This window comes from Aquarana catesbeiana, linkage group LG02 (genome assembly GCF_042186555.1).
Source record: "Aquarana catesbeiana isolate 2022-GZ linkage group LG02, ASM4218655v1, whole genome shotgun sequence".
Taxonomy (NCBI): domain Eukaryota; kingdom Metazoa; phylum Chordata; class Amphibia; order Anura; family Ranidae; genus Aquarana; species Aquarana catesbeiana.
Genome location: NC_133325.1, coordinates 165,793,405 through 165,819,115, shown reverse-complemented (window position 1 = coordinate 165,819,115; position 25,711 = coordinate 165,793,405). Strand labels below are relative to the sequence as shown.

The 25,711-nt window shown below is 48.2% G+C and overlaps 1 protein-coding gene across 1 annotated transcript in view; it reads left to right on the top strand.

Moving 5' to 3' along the window:
• Window positions 1-1,887: 1,887 nt before the first annotated feature.
• Window positions 1,888-25,711, top strand: part of LOC141127387 (glycoprotein-N-acetylgalactosamine 3-beta-galactosyltransferase 1-like) — a 78,438-nt gene continuing 54,614 nt past the window's right edge. Inside the window, exon 1 of the mRNA XM_073613752.1 lies at window positions 1,888-1,983. The gene's annotated coding sequence lies outside the window, so the exon portion shown is untranslated. The remainder of the gene's footprint in view (window positions 1,984-25,711) is intronic.

Genomic DNA, 25,711 nt, shown 5'->3' with positions numbered 1-25,711 from the left:
TTCAACCTGCTCTTACAGAGAGTTCTTGATGAATTATAGCTTTATGAACTTTAGTAAAACAAATCCCTGAAGAGGGGAGGGAGGTGAAAGTAGTTCCGTATTGCTGTGCGGCAGTCCGGTTGATCTTCAGCTAGCCCTTGATGTATAATTGCATGCAGGGAAATTTTGAATGGTAAATTAAAGCATCTGACTTAGTAAGTTGTGAATAAACAGTGAACAGTCTTCTTGTGTAGATTAAACTGTAACTGGATCCACAGTGATCACTGACTTAAAGATGCTACTTTCTGTGGAACTACAAGCAACAGCAGAGCAATGGAAAGCAAAGGTTTCTGTATATAGTGTCTATGGTGTTTGGTCTAGATCCTTGGAACTAAAGATAACAGGTGCAGGAGACAATGGTGTCTATATACAGTGTCTATAAGATTGGGCTGTTTCCCACTCACCACGCTGGAACAAGAGATGGTGATGGTGATGATCATGATGGTCTCTCAGAAACGTGGCTCAGGGTATGATATCCGGCCTCCGCTGCACTGTGCCACGGCTCACCCGAATCTGATACCACTGCAGGATGAATGAGATAGGAACAGCCTCCAGGCTGCCGCCGGACAGCTAAGGGGAGCTGTCTACAGATGTCCCTACATGATATCCGCTTGATAATTCTGCTAGCGCAGGCTGCGACTCAGCTACAACTCACACTATCACAAAATCCCTACATACAGATCCACGCTGGGTCCCAAGAGAGCGTGCTAGGCCTCAATGCATCCCTCTTATAGTCTCTCCCAGCGGTCTGTTCTTCCCCATTAGCCAGCTGGTAGTTGTAGTTCCACATGATTCAGCCAGAGGGGGCGAATCCCATCCATACGGACTACATATCCCAAGATGCTTTGCTTTGCCTTTAGTCTCTGAATAAGAAGACAACCTACCGTTTTCCTACGGTGCGGTCACGGTAGGCTAGTGTACATGTACAAGTGTCTTTCACAAGGTTCTAATGTTTTGCTTAAATAAGAAAGTTACTATGTTAGGTGCAAATTTTACATACCAGTGTCATTAATGGCATTTGTAATGAGTGTAGGATGATGAAAGATGGCCACTGTACATCGGTGCTTTCTATACTATGTTATGAATATAGTCAAATTGTCCTTTTAACCACTTGACCACTGGGCACTTAAACCCCCTTCCTAACCAGGTCAATTTTCAGCTTTTGGTGCTCTCACACTTTGAATGACAATTACTAAGTCATGCAACACTGTACCCATTTGAAATGCTTGTCCTTTTTTTCACACAAATAGAGCTTTCTTTTGGTGGTATTTAATCACCGCTGGGTTTTTTATTTTTTAGGCTATAAATCAAAAAAGACTGAAAATTTGGTAAAAAAAAAATTCTTTGTTTCTGTTAAAATGTATTGGCAGAATATTGGCGAGTATTGCATAGTATTGCATAGTATGGCAGAGTATGGGCACTGAGCAGCGCTGTGGGCTGGATCTGTAGTGCCCACATCGCTGCAAACGATCTCTCCCTCTCTCCTCTCACACTATACTGATCGGTACAGAGAGGGGAGGGAAGAACTGGCATCATGACATGACACTGGTTTGTTTACAAGTGATGCTCCGTCATTTGCGGCCATTTACCGTGATTTACCGTGATGGGACCCGGCGGTCACGGATGTTCCCGGGTGCGGGCCCCAGGGGACGCGTGGGAGAGCGCAATTCTGTGAGGACGTCCACCTAGAATTCTGTGAGGATGCCCACCCAGAATAAGCCGACCGCACTGTAGCCGTCTTTCGGCTATGGCCGGCCTGTGGTTAAACGAGCTGGAATTTCATTTTCAAATGCCTGTGTCAAGATCTTTCAGTATTTTCTGACAGGAAGCAAAGTCATCACCAAGTATCTTTTTTTTCTGCTTCCTGTGCATAGTATCTTACTTCCTGAAGGCTCCATTCTCCAGGAATTAAAAGGAGATAAAGATTGTACTATTTCCCTCAAGGTCAGTATAGATTTCTGGTCTTTATCATAGCTTTTATAATACTGTTTATTATTGCATTTGTAGTTCATGTCATGGCTGTTCAGTCGTATTTCCTCTTTTTGTTTCTCAATGCAAGTTTTTACACAAGTTTTGTACAATTGAAATACATATATCAGACCTTTTTATCTGCAAAAAGATATGTTTTTCTCTACATCCTGATATCTACACAGTCCAGTCATATTGGACAGGCGGACTGCTGCCCTTACTTCCCCAAAACGAGGCCTCCTCTCTGCCCCTAGCCTGTAATTGGACAGTAGGCAGAATGTCACTTCTCTGCTCATACTGCTTTCCCCTAAAAGGTACACAAGTTTCTTATCAGGACATGGGCACTACGGCATATTTGATTGGCTCCTTGTATTGCACATCTTTCCACCAGCCTGAGTGCCTTTGTACACAAGATTGCAAGAGACCGATGCAAAGTAAGTCCAATTTAGGTACTGACAATAATTACATTTAAAAACGTATTTAATTATTTTTAACCAGTACCTAAACATTGGGGGGGGGGGGGGGGGTTACCATACCTCACAACTTTCTGAGATGGGAATGAGGGACACCAATTAGCAAAAGTATGTAGGCATAGGACACACCCCCTACCACACCCCCTTAAAGGAGCATTGTGCAAAAAAATGATTGGTTAGACCCACAAGTGTTTTTTTTCCCACTACTATTCCTTTATATTGGCTTTTGGAATTTACAATTACAGCAATATAGAAATTAAATTAAAGGTTTAGCACTCAAACACTTTTTGATAGATAAGTAGTGCATTTTATATACAACTATACAGATCAGGCCAAAATGAGGGACAAATGAGGAGGAAAGAGGGACAGAGGGACATTACCCCAAATCAGGGACAGTCCCTCGAAATCAGAGACAGTTGGGAGGTATAATATTTTAACTTGTGGAGTGACATTAGGAGATTCTCCTTTAAATTCACCAACACTATGAAGTTTGGTGTCCTGATTGGTTATTAATTAAGCGGATCACTCAGTAAGGCCCTCACACTACACAGGTATGAACTTAAGGGATATAGCACAATCAGACTAGCATGCAGCCAGATCAAAAGGCATTACCTTCCGAAGTTCCATTTAGGGAAATCATTGTATTTCTCCTAGTAAGAGACTGCAGAGCACCAATACAAGACAGAGTTACTGTAGGTACCTATCCAGCTGTGAAACTGAGCAATAACACTTACCTGTGCCCTGCGTTATTGCTGGCCCGCTGCTCCCTTTCCAATGCTGCACTATTTTAATAGCCTGTTGCTTTTTTTCTGAACTCTGCTTCATGAGCAATATGACTATATATATATATATATATATATATATATATATAATCTCAATTTAACAAAAGTCTATCTTTTTCAGTGTGTTGTTTAGACTATTTTTAGAGTATTTTACTTAAAGTTTAATAGAAGAATGTAATCTAGTTGAATACAGTTGGACTGAGAAACACTCATGTTTATGCATACATCTTGACCTCTGAAGACATGCAGCGCACTGAATAGGGCCACATGTCCAGAGAGACCTCAGGATGGGATAGGATGGGATGGGATGGGATGGGATGGGATGGGGGGGGGGGGGGGGCGTGGACGGGGAGATTGCAGGATGGGACGGGGAGATTGCAGGATGGGACGGGGAGATTGCAGGATGGGACGGGGAGATTGCAGGATGGGACCGGGAGATTGCAGGATGGGACCGGGAGATTGCAGGATGGGACCGGGAGATCGCAGGATGGGACAGGGGGTGGACAGGGAGAGTGCAGGATGGGACAGGGAGATCGCAGGATGGGACTGGGAGATCGCAGGATGGGACAGGGGGTGGACAGGGAGAGTGCAGGATGGGACTGGGAGATCGCAGGATGGGACAGGGGGTGGACAGGGAGAGTGCAGGATGGGACTGGGAGATCGCAGGATGGGACTGGGAGATCGCAGGATGGGACGGGGAGATCGCAGGATGAGACGGGGAGATCGCAGGATGAGACGGGGAGATCGCAGGATGGGACGGGGGGTGGACAGGGAGATCACTGATGGGACTGGGAGATCGCAGGATGGGATTGGGAGATCGCAGGATGAGACGGGGAGATTGCAGGATGGGACAGGGGGTGGACAGGGAGATCGCAGGATGGGACTGGGAGATCGCAGGATGGGACTGGGAGATCGTAGGATGAGACGGGGAGATCGCAGGATGAGACGGGGAGATCGCAGGATGGGACAGGGGGTGGACAGGGAGATCTCAGGATGGGACTGGGAGATCTCAGGATGGGACTGGGAGATCGCAGGATGGGACTGGGAGATCGCAGGATGGGACGGGGAGATTGCAGGATGGGACAGGGGGTGGACAGGGAGATCGCAGGATGGGACTGGGAGATCGCAGGATGGGACTGGGAGATCACAGGATGGGACTGGGAGATCGCAGGATGGGACTGGGAGATCGCAGGATGGGACTGGGAGATTGCAGGATGGGACTGGGAGATTGCAGGATGGGATGGGGCATGGACAGGGAGAGAGCAGGATTGGACTGGGAGATCGCAGGATGGGATGGGGAGATCGCAGGATGGGACGGGGAGATCGCAGGATGGGACGGGGAGATCGCAGGATGGGACGGGGAGATCGCAGGATGGGACGGGGAGATTGCAGGATGGGACGGGGAGATTGCAGGATGGGATGGGGGGTTGACGGGGAGATTGCAGGATGGGATGGGGCGTTGACAGGGAGATTGCAGGATTGGACTGGGAGATTGCAGGATTGGACTGGGAGATTGCAGGATTGGACTGGGAGATTGCAGGATGGGATGGGGCGTGGACAGGGAGAGAGCAGGATTGGACTGGGAGATCGCAGGATGGGACGGGGAGATCGCAGGATGGGACGGGGAGATCGCAGGATGGGACGGGGAAATCGCAGGATTGGACTGGGAGATTGCAGGATGGGATGGGGCGTGGACAGGGAGAGAGCAGGATGGGACGGGGAGATTGCAGGATGGGACGGGGAGATTGCAGGATGGGACGGGGAGATTGCAGGATTGGACGGGGAGATTGCAGGATTGGACGGGGAGATTGAGGACGGGGAGATTGCAGGATGGGACGGGGAGATTGCAGGATGGGACGGGGAGATTGCAGGATGGGACGGGGAGATTGCAGGATTGGACGGGGAGATTGCAGGATTGGACGGGGAGATTGCAGGGTTGGACGGGGAGATTGCAGGGTTGGACGGGGAGATTGCAGGGTTGGACGGGGAGATTGCAGGGTTGGACTGGGAGATTGCAGGGTTGGACTGGGAGATTGCAGGGTTGGACTGGGAGATTGCAGGATGGGATGGGGCGTGGACAGGGAGAGAGCAGGATTGGACTGGGAGATTGCAGGATTGGACTGGGAGATTGCAGGATTGGACTGGGAGATTGCAGGATTGGACGGGGAGATTGCAGGATTGGACGGGGAGATTGCAGGATGGGACGGGGAGATTGCAGGATGGGACGGGGAGATTGCAGGATGGGACGGGGAGATTGCAGGATTGGACGGGGAGATTGCAGGATGGGATGGGGCGTGGACAGGGAGAGAGCAGATTTGGACTGGGAGATCGCAGGATGGGACGGGGAGATCGCAGGATGGGACGGGGAGATCGCAGGATGGGACGGGGAGATTGCAGGATGAGATGGGGCGTGGACAGGGAGAGAGCAGGATTGGACTGGGAGTTTGCAGGATTGGACTGGGAGATTGCAGGATTGGACTGGGAGATTGCAGGATTGGACTGGGAGATTGCAGGATGGGATGGGGCGTGGACAGGGAGAGAGCAGATTTGGACTGGGAGATTGCAGGATGGGACGGGGAGATTGCAGGATGGGACGGGGAGATTGCAGGATGGGACGGGGAGATTGCAGGATGGGACGGGGAGATTGCAGGATTGGACGGGGAGATTGCAGGATTGGACGGGGCGTGGACAGGGAGAGAGCAGGATTGGACTGGGAGATCGCAAGATGGGATGGGGAGAGAGCAGGATTGGACGGGGAGATTGCAGGATGGGATGGGGCGTGGACAGGGAGAGAGCAGGATTGGACTGGGTGATCGCAAGATGGGATGGGGAGATTGCAGGATTGGACGGGGAGATTGCAGGATGGGATGGGGCGTGGACAGGGAGAGAGCAGGATTGGACTGGGTGATCGCAAGATGGGATGGGGAGATTGCAGGATTGGACGGGGAGATCGCAAGATGGGATGGGGAGATTGCAGGATGGGACGGGGAGATCGCAGGATGGGACGGGGAGATCGCAGGATGGGACGGGGAGATTGCAGGATGGGATGGAGCGTGGACAGGGAGAGAGCAGGATTGGACTGGGAGTTTGCAGGATTGGACTGGGAGATTGCAGGATTGGACTGGGAGATTGCAGGATTGGACTGGGAGATTGCAGGATTGGACTGGGAGATCGCAGGATGGGACGGGGAGATCGCAGGATGGGACGGGGAGATCGCAGGATGAGACGGGGAGATCGCAGGATGGGACGGGGGGTGGACAGGGAGATCACTGATGGGACTGGGAGATCGCAGGATGGGATTGGGAGATCGCAGGATGAGACGGGGAGATTGCAGGATGGGACAGGGGGTGGACAGGGAGATCGCAGGATGGGACAGGGAGATCGCAGGATGGGACTGGGAGATCGCAGGATGGGACTGGGAGATCCCAGGATGGGACTGGGAGATCGTAGGATGAGACGGGGAGATCGCAGGATGAGACGGGGAGATCGCAGGATGGGACAGGGGGTGGACAGGGAGATCGCAGGATGGGACTGGGAGATCGCAGGATGGGACTGGGAGATCGCAGGATGGGACGGGGAGATTGCAGGATGGGACGGGGGGTGGACAGGGAGATCACAGGATGGGACTGGGAGATCGCAGGATGGGACTGGGAGATTGCAGGATGGGATGGGGCATGGACAGGGAGAGAGCAGGATTGGACTGGGAGATCGCAGGATGGGATGGGGAGATCGCAGGATGGGACAGGGAGATCGCAGGATGGGACGGGGAGATTGCAGGATGGGACGGGGAGATTGCAGGATGGGATGGGGCGTTGACGGGGAGATTGCAGGATGGGATGGGGCGTTGACAGGGAGATTGCAGGATGGGATGGGGCGTTGACAGGGAGATTGCAGGATTGGACTGGGAGATTGCAGGATTGGACTGGGAGATTGCAGGATTGGACTGGGAGATTGCAGGATGGGATGGGGCGTGGACAGGGAGAGAGCAGGATTGGACTGGGAGATCGCAGGATGGGACGGGGAGATCGCAGGATGGGACGGGGAAATCGCAGGATTGGACGGGGAGATTGCAGGATTGGACGGGGAGATTGCAGGATTGGACGGGGAGATTGCAGGATTGGACGGGGAGATTGCAGGATTGGACGGGGAGATTGCAGGATTGGACTGGGAGATTGCAGGATGGGATGGGGCGTGGACAGGGAGAGAGCAGGATTGGACTGGGAGATTGCAGGATGGGACGGGGAGATTGCAGGATGGGACGGGGAGATTGCAGGATGGGACGGGGAGATTGCAGGATTGGACGGGGAGATTGCAGGATTGGACGGGGAGATTGAGGACGGGGAGATTGCAGGATTGGACGGGGAGATTGCAGGATTGGACGGGGAGATTGCAGGGTTGGACGGGGAGATTGCAGGGTTGGACGGGGAGATTGCAGGGTTGGACGGGGAGATTGCAGGGTTGGACTGGGAGATTGCAGGGTTGGACTGGGAGATTGCAGGATTGGACTGGGAGATTGCAGGATGGGATGGGGCGTGGACAGGGAGAGAGCAGGATTGGACGGGGAGATTGCAGGATTGGACGGGGAGATTGCAGGATTGGACGGGGAGATTGCAGGATTGGACTGGGAGATTGCAGGATGGGATGGGGCGTGGACAGGGAGAGAGCAGGATTGGACTGGGAGATTGCAGGATTGGACTGGGAGATTGCAGGATTGGACTGGGAGATTGCAGGATGGGATGGGGCGTGGACAGGGAGAGAGCAGATTTGGACTGGGAGATTGCAGGATGGGACGGGGAGATTGCAGGATGGGACGGGGAGATTGCAGGATGGGACGGGGAGATTGCAGGATGGGACGGGGAGATTGCAGGATGGGACGGGGAGATTGCAGGATTGGACGGGGAGATTGCAGGATTGGACGGGGAGATTGCAGGATGGGATGGGGCGTGGACAGGGAGAGAGCAGGATTGGACTGGGAGATCGCAAGATGGGATGGGGAGATTGCAGGATTGGACGGGGAGATTGCAGGATGGGATGGGGCGTGGACAGGGAGAGAGCAGGATTGGACTAGGTGATCGCAAGATGGGATGGGGAGATTGCAGGATTGGACGGGGAGATTGCAGGATGGGATGGGGCGTGGACAGGGAGAGAGCAGGATTGGACTGGGTGATCGCAAGATGGGATGGGGAGATTGCAGGATTGGACGGGGAGATCGCAGGATGGGACGGGGAGATCGCAGGATGGGACGGGGAGATTGCAGGATGGGATGGAGCGTGGACAGGGAGTTTGCAGGATTGGACTGGGAGTTTGCAGGATTGGACTGGGAGTTTGCAGGATTGGACTGGGAGTTTGCAGGATTGGACTGGGAGTTTGCAGGATTGGACTGGGAGTTTGCAGGATTGGACTGGGAGATTGCAGGATTGGACTGGGAGATTGCAGGATTGGACTGGGAGATTGCAGGATGGGATGGGGCGTGGACAGGGAGAGAGCAGATTTGGACTAGGAGATTGCAGGATGGGACGGGGAGATTGCAGGATGGGACGGGGAGATTGCAGGATGGGACGGGGAGATTGCAGGATTGGACGGGGAGATTGCAGGATGGGATGGGGCGTGGACAGGGAGAGAGCAGGATTGGACTGGGAGATCGCAAGATGGGATGGGGAGATTGCAGGATTGGACGGGGAGATTGCAGGATGGGATGGGGCGTGGACAGGGAGAGAGCAGGATTGGACTGGGTGATCGCAAGATGGGATGGGGAGATTGCAGGATTGGACGGGGAGATCGCAAGATGGGATGGGGAGATTGCAGGATGGGACGGGGAGATTGCAGGATGGGACGGGGAGATTGCAGGATGGGACGGGGAGATCGCAGGATGGGACGGGGAGATTGCAGGATGGGATGGGGCGTGGACAGGGAGAGAGCAGGATTGGACGGGGAGATTGCAGGATGGGACGGGGAGATTGCAAGATGGGACAGGGAGATTGCAGGATGGGACGGGGAGATTGCAGGATGGGACGGGGAGATTGCAGGATTGGACGGGGAGATTGCAGGATGAATGGGGGGTGACACACACAGAACACTTCCCCCGTTCTCAGCACTCACTGTCCTTATCTCCTGCTGCATAGTCCTGTACAGATGAAGCAAACAGAACGAGTGGTGCTCTGTGTCTGCAGCCTGAGCCCAGCTTCTGTCTTCCAATGATCTGATCAGATTCTGGGCACAGGCTTCACCAGAAATCCGTCTGTCATCTGCCAGGACACTGCAGCAACTTTCCTATCACACACTGACCTGCAGTCTCCTCCATTTGAAAGCCCTCCTCCTCTTCAGCACAGATCAGCAACTGACCCCGCCCCCACGCACAGAGTGAGTGGCCAGTACAGGAGGATGATTGCCATGAGCTGCAGCCAATCACCATGAGGACAAGCAGAAGGGAGGTCCAATCAAAGAAAATTTTCACACAGTGAGAAAACCAGCGTCAGGCTGCGCCGTACGGAATTCTGTGTGCATGGGCGGGGCAGCGGGAAAGCCCTCCCTTTGCGGGACAATCCCACCCATTCAGGGACAGTTGGGAGGTATGGTTTTACTTACATAAAGTTCAGCTTTAAAGTGGTTCTAAAGCCAAGACATATTTGCCTTAATGCATGACTGCTGAGAAGCATAGGCTCATTTATGACCAACTAATAAACCATTACCTTGCCCCCCAAAAAGACACAGAAGCTGATTAAGTTGGAAATAGGGCAAGGCCACAGCTTTATGCAACTTTTCAAAAGTACAACTTTCCAAATGTACCAAACAATGCTAGTCACAGTATACCATGAGCACCCATAAATATAAACTCATATAGTTTAAGAGGCCTGTCTTTAGGGTCCTTTCACACTGGGGCGGTTTGCAGGCGATATTGCGCTAATAATAGCACCTGCAAACCGACCCGAAAGTGTCGCTGCTTTCATTCCAGTGTGAAATCCCCGAGGGCTTTCACACTGGAGCGATGCGCTGGCAGGATGGTAAAAAAAGTCCTGCCAGCAGCATCTTCGGAGCGGTGAAGGAGTGGAGTGTATACCGCTCCTTCACCGCTCCTGCCCATTGAAATCAATGGGACGGCGCAGCTATACCGCCGGCAAAGCGCCTCTGCAGAGGCGCTTTGCGGTGGTTTTTAACCATTTCTCGGCTGCTAGCGGGGGGGTAAAACCGCCCCCGCTAGCGGCCGCTTTACCGCCGACGCCCGCCCCAGTGTGAAAGGGCCCTTACCATCAGTGCCAGACAGGCATTAGACTGACCCCAGAACTTGACTTGAGGGCATAGCCCATAAAGCAACATCAATTGCTGGCAAGGTCAAAACCTCCAATAAAACTGTGACAAAACATCACAATGGGCGGATTCAGCTGTCACTCTTGTGACAGCTGAATCTCCTCAGAGCAGTTGGCTGTGCCTCAGCATAGCCTTTTCCTAGAGTTCAGGCTCCACCCAGTCACCTCAGGTCTTGTAGCCAATCCTAAGAGAGCTACTTGACTTCCCTTTTAGGTTCACACCAACAGTGATGTGGGGGTCAACAGCTGGTCTCAGCTCCAGCAGCTGCATAGTCACATGCTACTGCTGTTTCCATGCCTCCCCTCCTCCTACCCAATTACAGAATGCTTTGTATTATGTGAACCTATTCAAAAAATACAAAGCCTTCTGTGAATGGATAGTGGATGGAAGGGGCCAGCAGAGCTGATATGTGTGAGAAGACAGTGTATCTCCTGTCATAGTGCTGGGAATATAGTGATAGCTGTACTCCTGGTACTCAGTAAAATTGTAAGTTGTAAATAACAGAGAAAATCCATGAGGTGGCATGCACCTTGTAGAACTTAAACCATAGTCAGCCAGCACATTTTAGTAAGTGGCTTAATTGTTAGAGTTCAGCTTTAAAGTGATACCAATGCTATTTCCTGGGGCTTTAAAATAAAAACAATATGATACATACCTGCAAGTCATCCCTTCCCTCCTCTTCTGGAAGCCCCCACTGGCGCTCTCTGCTCCTCCTTCCTCTGGGTGCCCCCTCAGCAACCTGTGTGGGCGCCCGTGCAGGCGCGCTCCCAAATTAAGCTATGTGCATGCAAAGAAGCACACTACGTTGTTAAGCCATGCCCCCAGCTCCCCCCTCATAGGAATTAGACTTACAGCAACAGGAGCCTTTGGCTCCCGCTGCTGCCTGTATCTCCTGTGAGACCAGGAAGTGAAGGAGTAGCGCTGCAGATGGGACAGCGGGACTAGGACAGGTAGTAGAACAGTTTTTACCTTAATGCATAGAATGACATGCACACAGATAGAAAAGGAATGCACTGACAAACACAGTATAAATGTGAACTAAAACTAGATGTTTAGGTGCAAGTTATGCTTGTTATTAAAATCATATGTAGCGCTGCCCTCTTGAGGGTCGCAAGATAAATCAGTACCCCTCTGGTTGCCCTGAGCCTGTGTCTGCCACCTCTGCCACCCTGGGTTCATACATTTTTCTTTCCTCTAAATCAGTGGTCATCGACCCTGTCCTCAGGACCCACTAACAGGCCAGGTTTTATGTATTACCTTGGGGAGATGCAGACTAGAATACGGCAATCACTGAGCAGCAAATTACCGTATATCACCTGTGATGTATTTCAGTTATCTTGCAAACCTGGCCTGTTAGTGGACCCTGAGGACAGGGTTGATGACCACTGCTCTAAATGATAGCAAGGAAGAAGTAAATACACCAGAATTGATTAAACCAACAAAGTTTACTTAATGAGATGGATGAAAAAGAAATTAGATAGTCAACTCAAATTTACACTTTAAAATGTTATTTACTATAGAAATGTTATCAACAACTAAATAAAAATAACTTATCAGATTCAAACATTGAACAGTAAACACTATAATCTCTGTACTTAACCAGCACATCCAATGCCTATGTGAACAGGCTACAGGAGAAGCAAATAGAAACTGTATTGCAATTTATATAAATTAACCCAGTCAGAGTCACTGGGTGAATGAGGAGGTTACTTTGGTAACAAAGGGCAATATTAGTGGAGTATATTTTAAAAAAAGTATTTTATTGATATCAAGCAATAAAATCAATGGAGTGCAATACTTCTACTCAAATGTACAGTTTGCATTGTCATAAATTACACCAACAAAAACACCTTTGTGCAGTGCATATCTTGCAAACATCAGACAAAGACATACATGTAACATAACAACACACAATCTATAAAAACTGGACGGACAACCGGACGACTGGCCGTGATGCACAGAGAGGATGTCATGCGATTTTAATTGCATTCATAATTCTGCAAAGTGGGAATGCATAAGTAAAGGACATCCATGCTTCATATCACCCCGGGGTGGAAGGCAGCTGGTGAAGTATACGGATCCAATTCAGAGTTAATGTGGGGTGATGATGGTAATCCCTCTGAGGATTCTGAAAGTGTGGACATACTGTTTGGGGGTGGGGAAATGATCAATGGTCTTTATCAGTACACCGAAGGTGGCTTGTATATTTGCTCATTGATGTCAAGCACAGAGATTGTATGATGTTGGGCAATGACGGTAGGAGCAGTGTGACATCCTAATTCACTGAAAGAGTATCATAAGATGATAAAGTTATTGGAAGATTCATTGCAATCCTGTTATTAAGAGGACCTGCTGTTCATACACTTATGGGTGATAAAGACAAAGTCACAAGCAACGACTGTGTTGTGCTTAGAAAGCTCCACCTTCGTGCCCGTACACATGTCTTCTCAATGTGATGTCTTCAAGCGATAGTCCGTAGTAGGGATGACGTGCTTTGCACAGTCCTTCAGTCCATGTGGGTAGTGAACTGCTCCTCAATCCGGCTCATCTCAGTGCAGCGGGACTTTCCGCATTCGTCGTCATGTGAGTCCACACTTCCAGGATCCTCAGAGGGATTACCATCATCGACATAAAAAGAGAGAGGGGCGCACCGGCCATGTGCATTATCTTTTGTAAAACATTTATTGAATAAAATAATAAAAGAAATTACTCACAAGCAGTAGTATAATCAGGTGCCATAAAACTCGAGCAGCAACAAACAGCAAGTAGTTATAGTGATGAGCGGAGGAACATACAGGCATCACTACTAGCTAACGCGTTTCGAAGGGCACGTCCCTTCTTCATCAGAGCTCCATCATCACCCCACATTAACTCTGAATTGGATCCGTATACGTATACGTAACCATCTGCCTTCCACCCCGGGGGCGATACACAGCATGGATGTCCTTTACTTATGCATTCCCACTTTGTAGAATCATGAATGCGATTAATATGACATGACATCCTCTCTGTGCATCATGACCAGACGTCCGGACATCCAGTTTTTATAGATTGTATGTTGTTATGTTACACGTACTTGTCCTTGTCTGTTGTTGGTGTGATTCATGACAATGCAAAACTGTACATTTGAGTAGGAATATTGCACTTGATTTTATTGCTTGATATCAATAAAATACTTTTTTGAATATATACTCCTCTAATATTGCCCTTTGTTACCAAAGTAACCTCTTGGTTCACCCAGTGACTCTCACTGAGTTAATTTGTATGCTGTTGTTAAGGTTATGGTGACAACACCTCATAGGTGAGTGGCTAATAAGGAGTACCCTCCAACTTCATAGTGGCTTTTATCGTACCCGTCTTCTTTTTTGTTTGACCTGTATTGCAATTCAACCTGCTCTTACAGAGAGTTCTTGAGCTTTATGAACTTCAGCATACCTCCCAATTGTCCCTTATTTCAAAGGACTGTCTCTGATTTGGAGCAATGTCCCTCTGTCCCTCATTCCTCCTCATTTGTCCCTCATTTTGGTCTGATCTATATAGTTGTATATAAAATGCACTTTTTATCTTTCAAAAGGTGTTTCCTAGTGCTAAACCTTTCATCCAATTTCTAAATTGCTGCATTTGTACATTTTAAAAGCCAATATAAAGGAATAATAGTGGTAAAAAATAGCTCTTGTGGATTTAATTAACCTTTTTTTTGGGTTAACTCTCCTTTAAGGGGGGTGTGGCAGGCGGCGTATCCTATTCCTACATACATTTGCTAATAGGTGTCCTTTATTCCCATCTCAAAATGTTGGGAGGTATGCTTCAGTAAAACAAATCCCTGAAGAGGGGAGGGAGGTGAAAGTAGTCCTGTATTGCTGTGCAGCAGTCCGGTTGATCTTCAGCTAGCCCTTGATGTTTAATTGCATGCAGGGAAATTTTGGATGGTAAATTAAAGCATCTGACTCAAGAAGTTGTGAATAAACAGTGAACAGTCTTCCTGTGTAGATTAAACTGTAACTGGATTCACAGTGATCACTGACTTAAAGATGCTACTTTCTGTGGAACTACAAGCAACAGCAGAGCAATGGAAAGCAAAGGTTTCTGTATATAGTGTCTATGATGTTTGGTCTAGATCAGGGGTAGGAAACCTCAGCTCTCCAGCTGTGGTGAAACTACGAATCCCATCATGCCTCTGCATCTAGGTGTCATGCCTGTGATTGTCAGGTTCTTGCAATGTCTCATGGGACTTGTAGTTTCAAAACAGCTGGAGAGCCAAGGTTCCCTACCCCTGGTCTAGATCCTTGGAACTAAAGATAAGAGGTGCAGGAGACAATGGTGTCTATATACAGTGTCTATAAGATTGGGCTGTTTCCCACTCACCACGCTGGAACAAGAGATGGTGATGGTGATGATGATGGTGATGATCATGATGGTCTCTCAGGAACGTGACTCAGGGGATGATATCCGGCCTCTGCTGCACTGTGCCACGGCTCACCCGAATCTGATACCACTGCAGGATGAATGAGATAGGAACAGCCTCCAGGCTGTCGCCGGACAGCTAAGGGGAGCTGTCTACAGATGTCCCTACATGATATCCGCTTGATAATTCTGCTAGTGGAGGCTGTGACTCAGCTGCAACTCACACTGTCACAAAATCCCTGCATACAGATCCACGCCAGATCCCAAGAGAGCGCGTTAGGCCTCAATACATCCATCTTATAGTCTCTCCCAGCCGTCTGTTCATCCCCATTAGCCAGCTGGTAGTTGTAGTTCCACATGATTCAACCAGAGGGGGCGAATTCCATCCATACGGACTACATATCCCAAGATGCTTTGCTTTGCCTTGTCTCTGAATAAGAAGGTTACAGATCAGCATCACACTCAGCACTAGAGGAAAATGGCTCCCCCTGCAACAACGCCACACAGTGTCTCCTGATTGCAGGAATATGTATATATCCAGCTCCTGGCTACACACATGGCTGCACATGGGCAGCCAGGTGTGGCTGCAGGCAAGAATCAGTATCAGCAGCGGCTGTCAGATCTGTACTCTGAGCCTCCAACTGACCCTGTACACAGACATTGTTTTTATGGAGTTTCTGGATGCACGCATGTTTGTATGCAGTCATAGCACAGAGTGATGTTGCTTTTTGCTGTCTCTAAATGCAGCAAAATATCTGTCCCTGGCTGCCTGTTTGAATGTAGCCTAATATACTGGGTCCAAACCCCTGTACTACTGTCTCCTCAGTGCCCAGTGTACGTAGGATCATGGTGCAGGATGTCAGTATATCCTATGCGGGCAAAGAAAGAGTGATGCCAGAGGTGGAATAGAGCTTGTGGGAGTGTAACTTAACTAACTTTACCTGACACCTCCCATAAGGAAGCAGCAGTGTTGCAATGACAGAGGGTGAGCAACAATTCCAATATATACACAGTGTTATAGAACAACATTAAGAAAGTGTAAACATAAATATAATTTTTTTTTGTAGATCATGTTTATATTTTTAATTTAATTTGGTTTGGCTCAACTGATGAGCGCACCAATTTTTCTTACTATATTTCTATATGAGCTTTGTGTTCGGACTGGTTGTAGGCTCTTCTGTGATATGTGGTCACATATGTTTTGTTTCAGTGTTCAATTGATTAACATTCAAAGGTGGTGGGATAGGCACAGGATTTTCTAATCTATAAAAAATATTAATACCTGCAAGTAGTATAGCAAAAAGGAACTAAAAACAAAATAAACAGGTGTCAAAGTTGGCAAGTGCTCAGCTTACACTATGAAACGCATGTGAATTGCACAGGACCCATACCACATTCCTGTTCAATTCACATGCAATTCAGTGCGGTGCAGTTTGAGCTAATTTTGAGCTCATTTTGGGCTCAAATCGCACCACATCGCACCAAAGACATGCATGCAGCAATTTTGGAACCACACTGCAACTGAATTACATGGTTGTTTTGTACCATGCGATCCAGTGGCAGCAAAAGCACTGCATTTGCGACCTGTGTTTCGGGTGTTGTTAGGATTGCATTGACACCCACTGTGGACCGCAAGGGCAGTGCGATTTGAACGCAGTGTGGGAAACACGCATGGATCGTGGCTTTTCCCACGCAGCATTAGTGTGAACCTAGGCTAAGCAATTCAACCCACTGTTTCAGGTTCTGGTCAAAGATTTTCTAACTGTGCATCCCATCTTTGTAATATTTTTGTATACTGTATATTGTAATAGGTGCTATACAATGGTTTTCCCAAAGTTAGAAGCAGTGCTACAGTAGCTAGTGATTATACAGTATACATAGCTTCATAAACAGAACAGAGACAAAAAGTGGGAAGGAAAGGGAGTGCTGGTATGCAGAAAGATAAAATAAAGAAAGACGTGACGGAACGTCCCACACTCTGCTTAAGTGCTTTCCTCAGTATATCGCTTCTTAAGTCCTGGGACATGAGACCAATGGATCTGGCTATAGTAACCCCCAAGAACCAGACAACACCAGTCTTGGAGTACATCAGAAATAGCCTGCTTTATTTGAGATCTCACACAAATATTTACATCAGGATGACAATACAAACTGTAATCAGAAACATAATTAACTTGAGCTAATTAACTAATCCTTTAACTAGACAGGTGACTCGGAGATATGACCTTTCAGGGCAGCCTTGACGCCCCCAGCTCACCAACTATAAAATACACATTATCTTAAATATCAACACATAACTCCTTCATACAATAGCAGAGTTAATTAGCATAAACAACAATGGGTGAAAGACTCTTAGAAGCCATACTAGACTTATTTACATTATAGCAGACAACAGACAGACAGGTGACTGGAGTTGATGACATTAGCATCTTCTAACAGTATGTGTCCCAACAGTATGAATCAGTCACTATTTCTAATATGGCATATACATGGTTCTCAAAGTCTGTGTGTCTTGGGGGGGACATGGACCTGAATCCAAAGTAAGACCACCTCAAGGGTCCCCAGGCATACACCTCACAAAGAACACCGTTCCCCCAAAATCCAGGGCCCATAATCAGTAGCCAAGTGGCCAGCATTCAGTCCCCTCCAAAAGCCTCTGTCCCGGGTGAGTCCATCACAAAGACAAAGGCAACAAAATACTAAATGTAATATACGAAAGCAGTAAGAGTTAAGTAAAAGCACTTTTATACATCAGAATAAATCAGTCTGTGTAAGGGATGTCTAATTACAATAGAATGTACACAAATCCCAAAAATGAAAACAAATTAGGATTATAGGATGTCTGATAAAGGTGGTAAAATATATATCCAACACAATTATTTTTTTTTTTATTTAGTCATCCTAAAGCCGCGTACACACGATCGGAATGTGCAACAGAAGAATTCCTACGGAAGCTTTTCATCGTCTATTCCGATCGTGTGTGTGCCTAATCAGACTTTTTTTTTTTAAATTCCGAAGGACCTAGAAATAGAACATGTTCTAAATATTTCCGACGGAACCAATTCCTATCGGGAAAACCGCTCGTCTGTATGCTGTTCCGACGGATCAAAGATGACGCATGCTCTGAAGCATGTACGAGACGGAAGCTATTGGCTACTGGCTAATGAACTTCCTTTTTTTTTGTGTGGGCAAGACTGCTCGAATGGAATTCCGTCGGAGTGCCATCGGAGAAACCTTCGGAGTTTATTCCGATGGCAAAAACGGTCATGTGTACGTGGCATTAGGGTATACTGTATCCAACCTATACATTTATTGACTCTCTTTGCAGTATGGTAGAGAATTATATTCCTTGTGTTTAGAACAAATTTCTTCTATCACTATGAAATGTAGCTGAGAACTTTAATAATTTGCTAACTATAAAATGGGAGGTTTAAGGGGTCAAAGCAGCAAATATCATTGTAATGTTCCTCAAGTCATACCCAAATCTGAGAATTCTGCACAACACAGTTTAGTCAACAAAGATATTTCAACAAACATGATAATATCACATACTGTACTCCAATATGGATTTCTTCTTGCTAATTGAGGTATGAGTAAAATGCATTGAGAATGGAATTTCTCTTACTTATTAAGGCTTTTCAAACCTATTTGAAGATAACTCTTGCGACTGTTTTATTACAGACAAGATCATCCCTGAGGTTTTGGGATCTTTGAAACTCAAAGACAGGAGGCCCCTTGAAATGCCTTTTTAAACGTGAACCAATGTTTTTATTATTATGGCTGTGGAGGTTTAAAAAAAGATACAGTAGTTCACCCGGAATGTACTTTTCAGACTTGATTATTTTTAAACTGCTTAAGAGATTTTCTATCTAAAGATAGAGCCTTGATATAAGAATTCAGAAGGTCAGTACTTGTATCCACACACTACTAATGATTCAACAATCAAGTTAACTAGTGTCAAAAACAAGCTGAAGACGTTATTCTTCTCACCTCACACATTGACTATAGCTTAGGCCTTTTATTGGAAAGACTGGAATAAAATTATCAAACCACAAAAATATTTTTCTTGGTGGTTACTATTTTTTATATGGAGTTGGGAGCAATTTCAGTTTGAAAATTGTTCTACTGTACTCCTTTGAAAATGTAATGGTAGGATCTATCTATTTTAATATGTGTAGTGCTTACCCCCGAAGGAGCGGCTGATTATATTATTATTATACAGGATTTATATAGCAACATTAGGGCAGACAGTACAAGTACAATACAATTCAAAACAGGAGGAATCAGAGGGCCCTGCTCGTTAGAGCTTACAATCTAGGAGGGAGGGTCAAGTTATACAAAAAGGGTAAGCTGTGGGGGATGAGCTAATGGAGAAAATAGTGCAGTTGTTAGATGGAGGCAGAATAGTCTTCTCTGAAGAGGAAAGTTTTCAGGGATCGCCTAAAGGTGGATAAATTTGGAGACAGTCTGACGGATTGGGGTAGGGAATTCCAGAGGATGGGCAAACCTCGGGAGAAGTCATGGAGGAGGCGATGAGGGAGCTAGAGAGTAGGAGGTCTTGGGAGGAACGGAGATGGTGATTAGGTTGGTATTTTGAGACTAGGTTAGTGATGTAGCTGGGGGCAGAGTTGTGGATGGCTTTGTAACTTATTGTTAGTATTTTGAATATAATTAGTTGGGTGAGTGGTAGCCAATGGAGGGATTGGCAGAGAGGGGTAGCAGACACTGAGCGGTTTGTAAGGTGGATGAGTCTGGCAGCAGCATTCATGATGGACTGAAGGGGGGATAGTCTATTTAAAGGTAAGCCAATGAGGAGGGAGTTTCAGTAGTCGAGGCGAGAGATAACCAGGGAGTGAGTCAGGAGCTCAGTGGTTTCATTGGTTAGAAAGGGACGTAGTTTAGAGATGTTGCGGAGGTTGAGGCGGCAAGCTTTGGAAAGTGATTGGATGTGGGTCCGAAAGGAGAGTTCAGAGTCCAGGATAACACCTAGCACCCTGACATGTGGGGACGGGTGGATGGTTTTGCCATTGCTCTTGACAGAGAAGTCAGGGGAAGAGGCACGTGGGGGAGGAAATATTATAAGTTCGGTTTTGGACAAGTTGAGTTTGAGGAAGTGGTGGGACATCCATACAGATATGTCGGTTAGTAAGTTAGTGATGCGTGAGGAGACTGATGGAGTGAGTTGAGGGGTGGAGAGATAGATTTGTGTGTCGTCAGCATAGAAATGATATTGAAAGCTGTGAGAGACTATCAGCTGACCCAGGGAGGAGGTGTAGATTGAAAATAAAAGAGGTCCAAGAACAGAACCTTGGGGGACCCCAACAAAGAAGGGAAGAGGAGTGGAGGAAGTAGAATTGTAAGTGACAGTGAAGGTGCGTTGGGATGGGTAGGATGAGAGCCACTGAAGAGCACAGTCACGGAGACCGAGGGAGTTTTTTGAGGAGGAGGGGGTGGTCAACCGTGTCAAAGGCAGCTGAAAGATCCAGAAGTAGGAGTACAGAATAGTGTCCGTTGGTTTTTGGGGTTAGTAGGTCATTTGTGAGTTTTAAAAGAGCAGTTTCTGTGGAGTGTTGAGGCCGAAATCCAGATTGAAGGTGATCAAGAAGGTTGTTTTTAAGGAGGTGGTCACTCAGTTGGTTGTAAACCAGGCGCTCAAGTAGTTTAGAGGAAAAGGGGAGCAAGGAGATAGGGCGTAGGTTAAGATTGGTAGGTTCCAAGGGCGGCTTTTTAAGTATGGGAGTGACCAGGGCATGTTTTAGAGCATTGGGAAAGATGCCAGAGGTAAGGGAGAGATTGTAGGATGGGGTCAGAGGGCGACCGTAGCATTTGAGAGGGAATAGGGTCCAGGGGACAGGTGGTTAGGTGGGCGATAGAAAGGAGTTTAGCAACTTCGTCTGCAGTAGCAGATTTGAATAGGGGGAGTGTCAGTTGTACCTGTTGACATGGGGTCTTAGTTAGGGGAGATACCAGAAGAGTAGAGATTTCATCACGGATTGTATCAATCTTGTTTTTGAAGTGATTAGCGATCTCCTGGGCAGCGAGTAAGTCAGAGGGTGGAGGCGGTGGAGGACAAAGTAGAGAGTTGAAGGTAGAGAAGAGTTTATGGGGACTGGATGAGAAGGTGTTAATAAGAGTTGTAAAATAGGTTTGCTTGGCAGTGTGGTGGAAAGAATAGTATTTTTGGAGGGCAGATTTGTATTGGTTGAAGTCTTTGAGAGACTTAGTCTTGTGCCACAGACGCTCAAGAGCGTAACTACGTTTTTTGAGAATTTTAGTGTCATCTGTTTGCCAGGGTTGTAGGGGTCGAGGCCCGATTCTGCGTGTAGTGAGGGGAGAGAGAGCTTGTCCAGGGTGGAGGACAGGGATTTATTGTAGATGGACGTGGCTTGGTTGGGGCAGGATAGGAGAGAGATTTTGTCATAGAGGTGGTCAGTAGCAGAATAGAGGAGGAGTTGAAGTTGCAAAAGTTTCTACGGGTGATGGTTAGGCTATTGGAGGGAAAGGTGGTGGAAGACAGGGGGAGAGAAACTAATAAGGTGATGGTCGGACAGAGGAAAAGGATTGTTTGAGAAGTTGCATGGAGTGCATAGGTAGGAGAATACAAGGTCAAGGGTGTTCCCATCAGAGTGAGTAGAAGCCTGTACCCATTGCTTCAGGTCAAATGAAGAGGTTAGACTAAGAAGTTCAGAAGTAGCAGGAGTGTTTGTATTAGCAGGGATGTTGAAATCGCTGAGAATGATTGTGGGAATTTCCGAAGAGAGAAAGTAGGGTAGCCAGGCAGAGAACTCATCAAGGAAAGTCGATAATGGTCCAGGGGGCCGGTAGATCACAGCAATCCTTAGGGAAGTAGGAGAGAATAGACGTATACAGTGGGCTTCGAATGAAGAGAGGGAAAAAGAGTGGGGAGAGTGAATAACCTGGAAGGTGCTCTGGGGGGATAGGAGGAATCCCACTCCACCTCCCTTGCATCCATTAGGCCTAGGGGAGTGAGTCCAGTGAAGGTCACCCTGGGAGAGGGAAGCAGGAGAAGGGGTGTCATGTTCGTGGAGCCAGGTTTCAGTGAGAGCAAGTAGATTAAAGAAATTATTGACAAAGAGGTCAGGAACAGCAGTGAGTTTGTTGCAGACAGAGCGGGCGTTCCAGAGGGCGCAGGAGAGAGGGAGGCTGGCGTTGGGAAGAAGAGGAATGGAGACTAAATTGTGTAGATTGCGACTACTGTCAGAGGGTGTAGAGTAATAAATCGATAAAGAGTCACTCTGAATAATTTCTTTATCTGCAGAACTTTTCAAGAACAGTCTGTATCTCTATATGTGTGCTTGCAGCTTTACCGCTACCTTTTTACCACTACTTCCCATCTGCATGGTACTTCCAAGTTGAGCTAAAGAAAAGTCACTCTAACATCCTTCAGCCTCTGGCAGTACCCTTCCCTTGGGCCTTCACTCACGTAATCAATAGTCCATGTACCACTCAAACGATCGATCGCCCAGTTTCCCTCCGCTTTGTTGTTACTTCTTCCGCAATGATTCTTTGTTCCTTTTCCTCTTGACTGGCACGCTCCCTTCCCTGCAGGGGCGGCCAACGACACCAGCAACTACATGCTGTACAGTGTCATCTACTCCTCTACGGATGCCGATTCCCCACCCTCCTCTCAGGGGGGGGGCTCAGATGGCTCCCCGGAGGGGGAACCTCTCCCCTCCGGGAACCAGGCTGGGCTTCTCCAAGCTCGAACAGGAAACTCCTCACTGACCGTGTGACCAGGCTTTTATATGAGAGTTCCGGGGCATTATCAAACAAATTGATGATTGGCCGGGACTCGCATACAAACTACCTGCCACTCAAATCCCAAATGAACAAACAGGCCTGCTATAATTGTACAAGCCTGCCTAAATTTACCTGAAACTCTAAACTAGCAAAAAAGTCACATCCTTAAAAGTAGGAGCCTGCTACATATGAATGCCAATTTAAAAATGTAATCTGTGTGTCTGAATCACAAAAGTATATGACTTAGGTTCATGAAATGGCCATACTGACAGCTGATATAAAAGTCTGTAATGTAGAAATAAGCATACAAAGGGGCTACATTGCTCTCCATGGCTGTACTGGAGACTATATCAAAACACCTGCAGCATCCCTAGGAGCCACTGATGTCACAGGAATCCTCTCTACTAAAGCAAAGGCCGGGGGGCGTGGCCTGAGGAGCTATGGAGTAGGACGTTTGGAAAGAGAGCTCCCTTTGCCCAAATCCTGTAATCGACATCCTGCTCCAATCCTAGCAATCCTGACAGGACAAGACGCTTCAATAGGCTTGTCCCATCATCTGTGTGGCCCTGGGTGCTGCCTGGCCGTCTGGAGCATTGCTCGAGGCCGCGGAGACCGGATCGTCCCGCCCCGGACCCGGCCTGTAGGAAAGTCCCCGGCTTCGGCCTAGTGCTTGGAGCGGCGGCCATATTGCTCCACCCGGCGGCGGCTCCTACTCATCCCCTGGCTATACAAGGCTCCCCAGAGACGGATCTTTGCCTGCCTCGGCCCCCGGACTACCTGTGGCCCCCAGCGCTGACCTTCTGCACCCTGAAACAGCTCCTGGGACGGCCCGAGGATCCGGCCTGGTACTCGGAGCGGCGGCCATCTTGCTACACCCGGCGGCAACTCCTGCTTATCCCCCGGACATACAAGGCTCCCCAGAGACAGATCTTTGCTTGCCTCAGCCCCCGGACTGCCTGTGGCCCCCAGCGCTGAACCTCTGCACCCTGAGACGGCTCCTGGGACGGCCCGGGGCTCCGGCCTGGTCCTCGGAACGGCGGCCATCTTGCTGCATCCAGCAACAGCCCTGCAGATTCTCCTGACTTGCCGAGCCCCCCAAAGGACTACTTTCTGCGTGCAAGGGCCTCCAGATCTCCTCTGGGGACACAGTACCTGAGGAGAGGCCTGAAAGGTGAGGGAGTGAGATACTGACAGAGCAAACTTCCAGCACACAAACTCCTGATAGAGGTCCTGAGGAACGATACACCAAAGTAATTCATCACAAGGGTTCCCCTTCTGTCCCGGGACCACTGAGGACTATGTCACCACCAAAGCGGAACACTGGGACGACAGACAAGCTCGCGCAATTTCGCCGCCTGGAGAAAGACATGCAGCAGGAGGGCAGCGCAGACACGTGTAAGGGTCCCGCTCCTCAGGCGTCAGACACCGACAAAGTGCTGGACGCTATAGCCGCCTTGCAAGGTACGCTGACTGCGAAGATAGACGAGGTAAAAATCGATATATCCCTGATCAGACAGGACTTCTCAAAACTGAAAGACAGGGTTACGGAGGCAGAAACCAGAATCAGCAACGGGAAGATGCCCTGCACCCCATGAGACATACTACAGAAGAGATGCAGAGACAAATACAACAACTTAATGCCCATCAGGATGACATGGAGAACCGCCTTAGACGCTGTAACCTCCGCTTCATAGGACTGCCGGAGAAAGAGGAAGGAGCGGACCCGGCAACCTATCTAGAAACGCTCCTGCTCAAAACGTATGGCCGGGAAGCCTTTTCAGTAATGTTTGCGGTGGAGAGGGCGCACCGCATACCTGCGCGGCCACCACCACCTGGAGCGCCTCCCCGCACATTCATCGCCAAATTTCTAAATTTTCGGGACCGAGACAAAATCCTTAAACTCACCCGGGAGAGAGGAAACATACAGATCGGGAACAGCCAGATAGCAGTATTTCCGGATTTTTCCAGCGAGGTGCAAAGGAAGAGAGCACAATATCAAGAGGTGAAGCGCCGATTGAGGACCCTCCATCTCAAGTATGCGATGTTATTCCCTGCCCGGCTGCGGGTGGAGGAAGATGGAAAAGTACAGTTCTTTGACGACCCGGCGGCAGCGACAGCATGGCTGGATCGTAGAGACAGGCTGGCTTAATCTGTCTAAGTTCATACAACCACAGATGTTGGCGCCACAGCTTGACCCATGAAACTCTGACCTGAATCATATAATGTGCCACCGGACGTGGGTCAGAGAGAGGTAGCCTAGTTACTTTCCTTGGTTCTGTTGCATAGTTGGAATACTGGCTCCCCTTGTCCTTCACAGCTAGAACGCAGGTAAAACTACGTGACTTTTGTCATGAGTACCACTAAGGGTTAAGCACAATACTTTTTAAGGTGTCCCTAAGCTGTATCCTGACTGGTAACTATAACAGTTTTATAATCACTGACATGGAACGGCTCACACAGGAAAACACAGATTGGAGACTTGAACATATCCTGTCATAAACTCAAGTATGACCTTTAAGGGAGCTCCCACTTGGGGAGATCTGTGATGGTATTGTTCCTATTTTCCACGTTTTGCTCCACGGTTGACAGTGAATTTTTCGCCCCCAAAGAAATAGTTACTCAACATGATATACAGCTACCATTCATATTAAGTTTAGTGCCTCCAGCTAGCCAGACAAGCTGGATGTTTATTCTCATGTTGATTGTTCGGGTTTGCATGCTCACACCAGGTTGGGGAGGTGTGCAGCTGGGAGGGAAGGGATGGGTTAACCACTGGTTGCAAAGTTTTGGGGAAATTGGCTTTGTCGTAGCACATGAATGTACAGATATGCATATTGTATTTGAAAGTAAATGGGTCACACTGCACAGAAACAGGATCAGGAATTGTGTCAGTAATTATGATAGCTTGGTCTTGTTCTGCTGGTCCGCAAAGGCGAAATACTCACTAGACAAAGATGACAAACATTAAATTCCTAACAT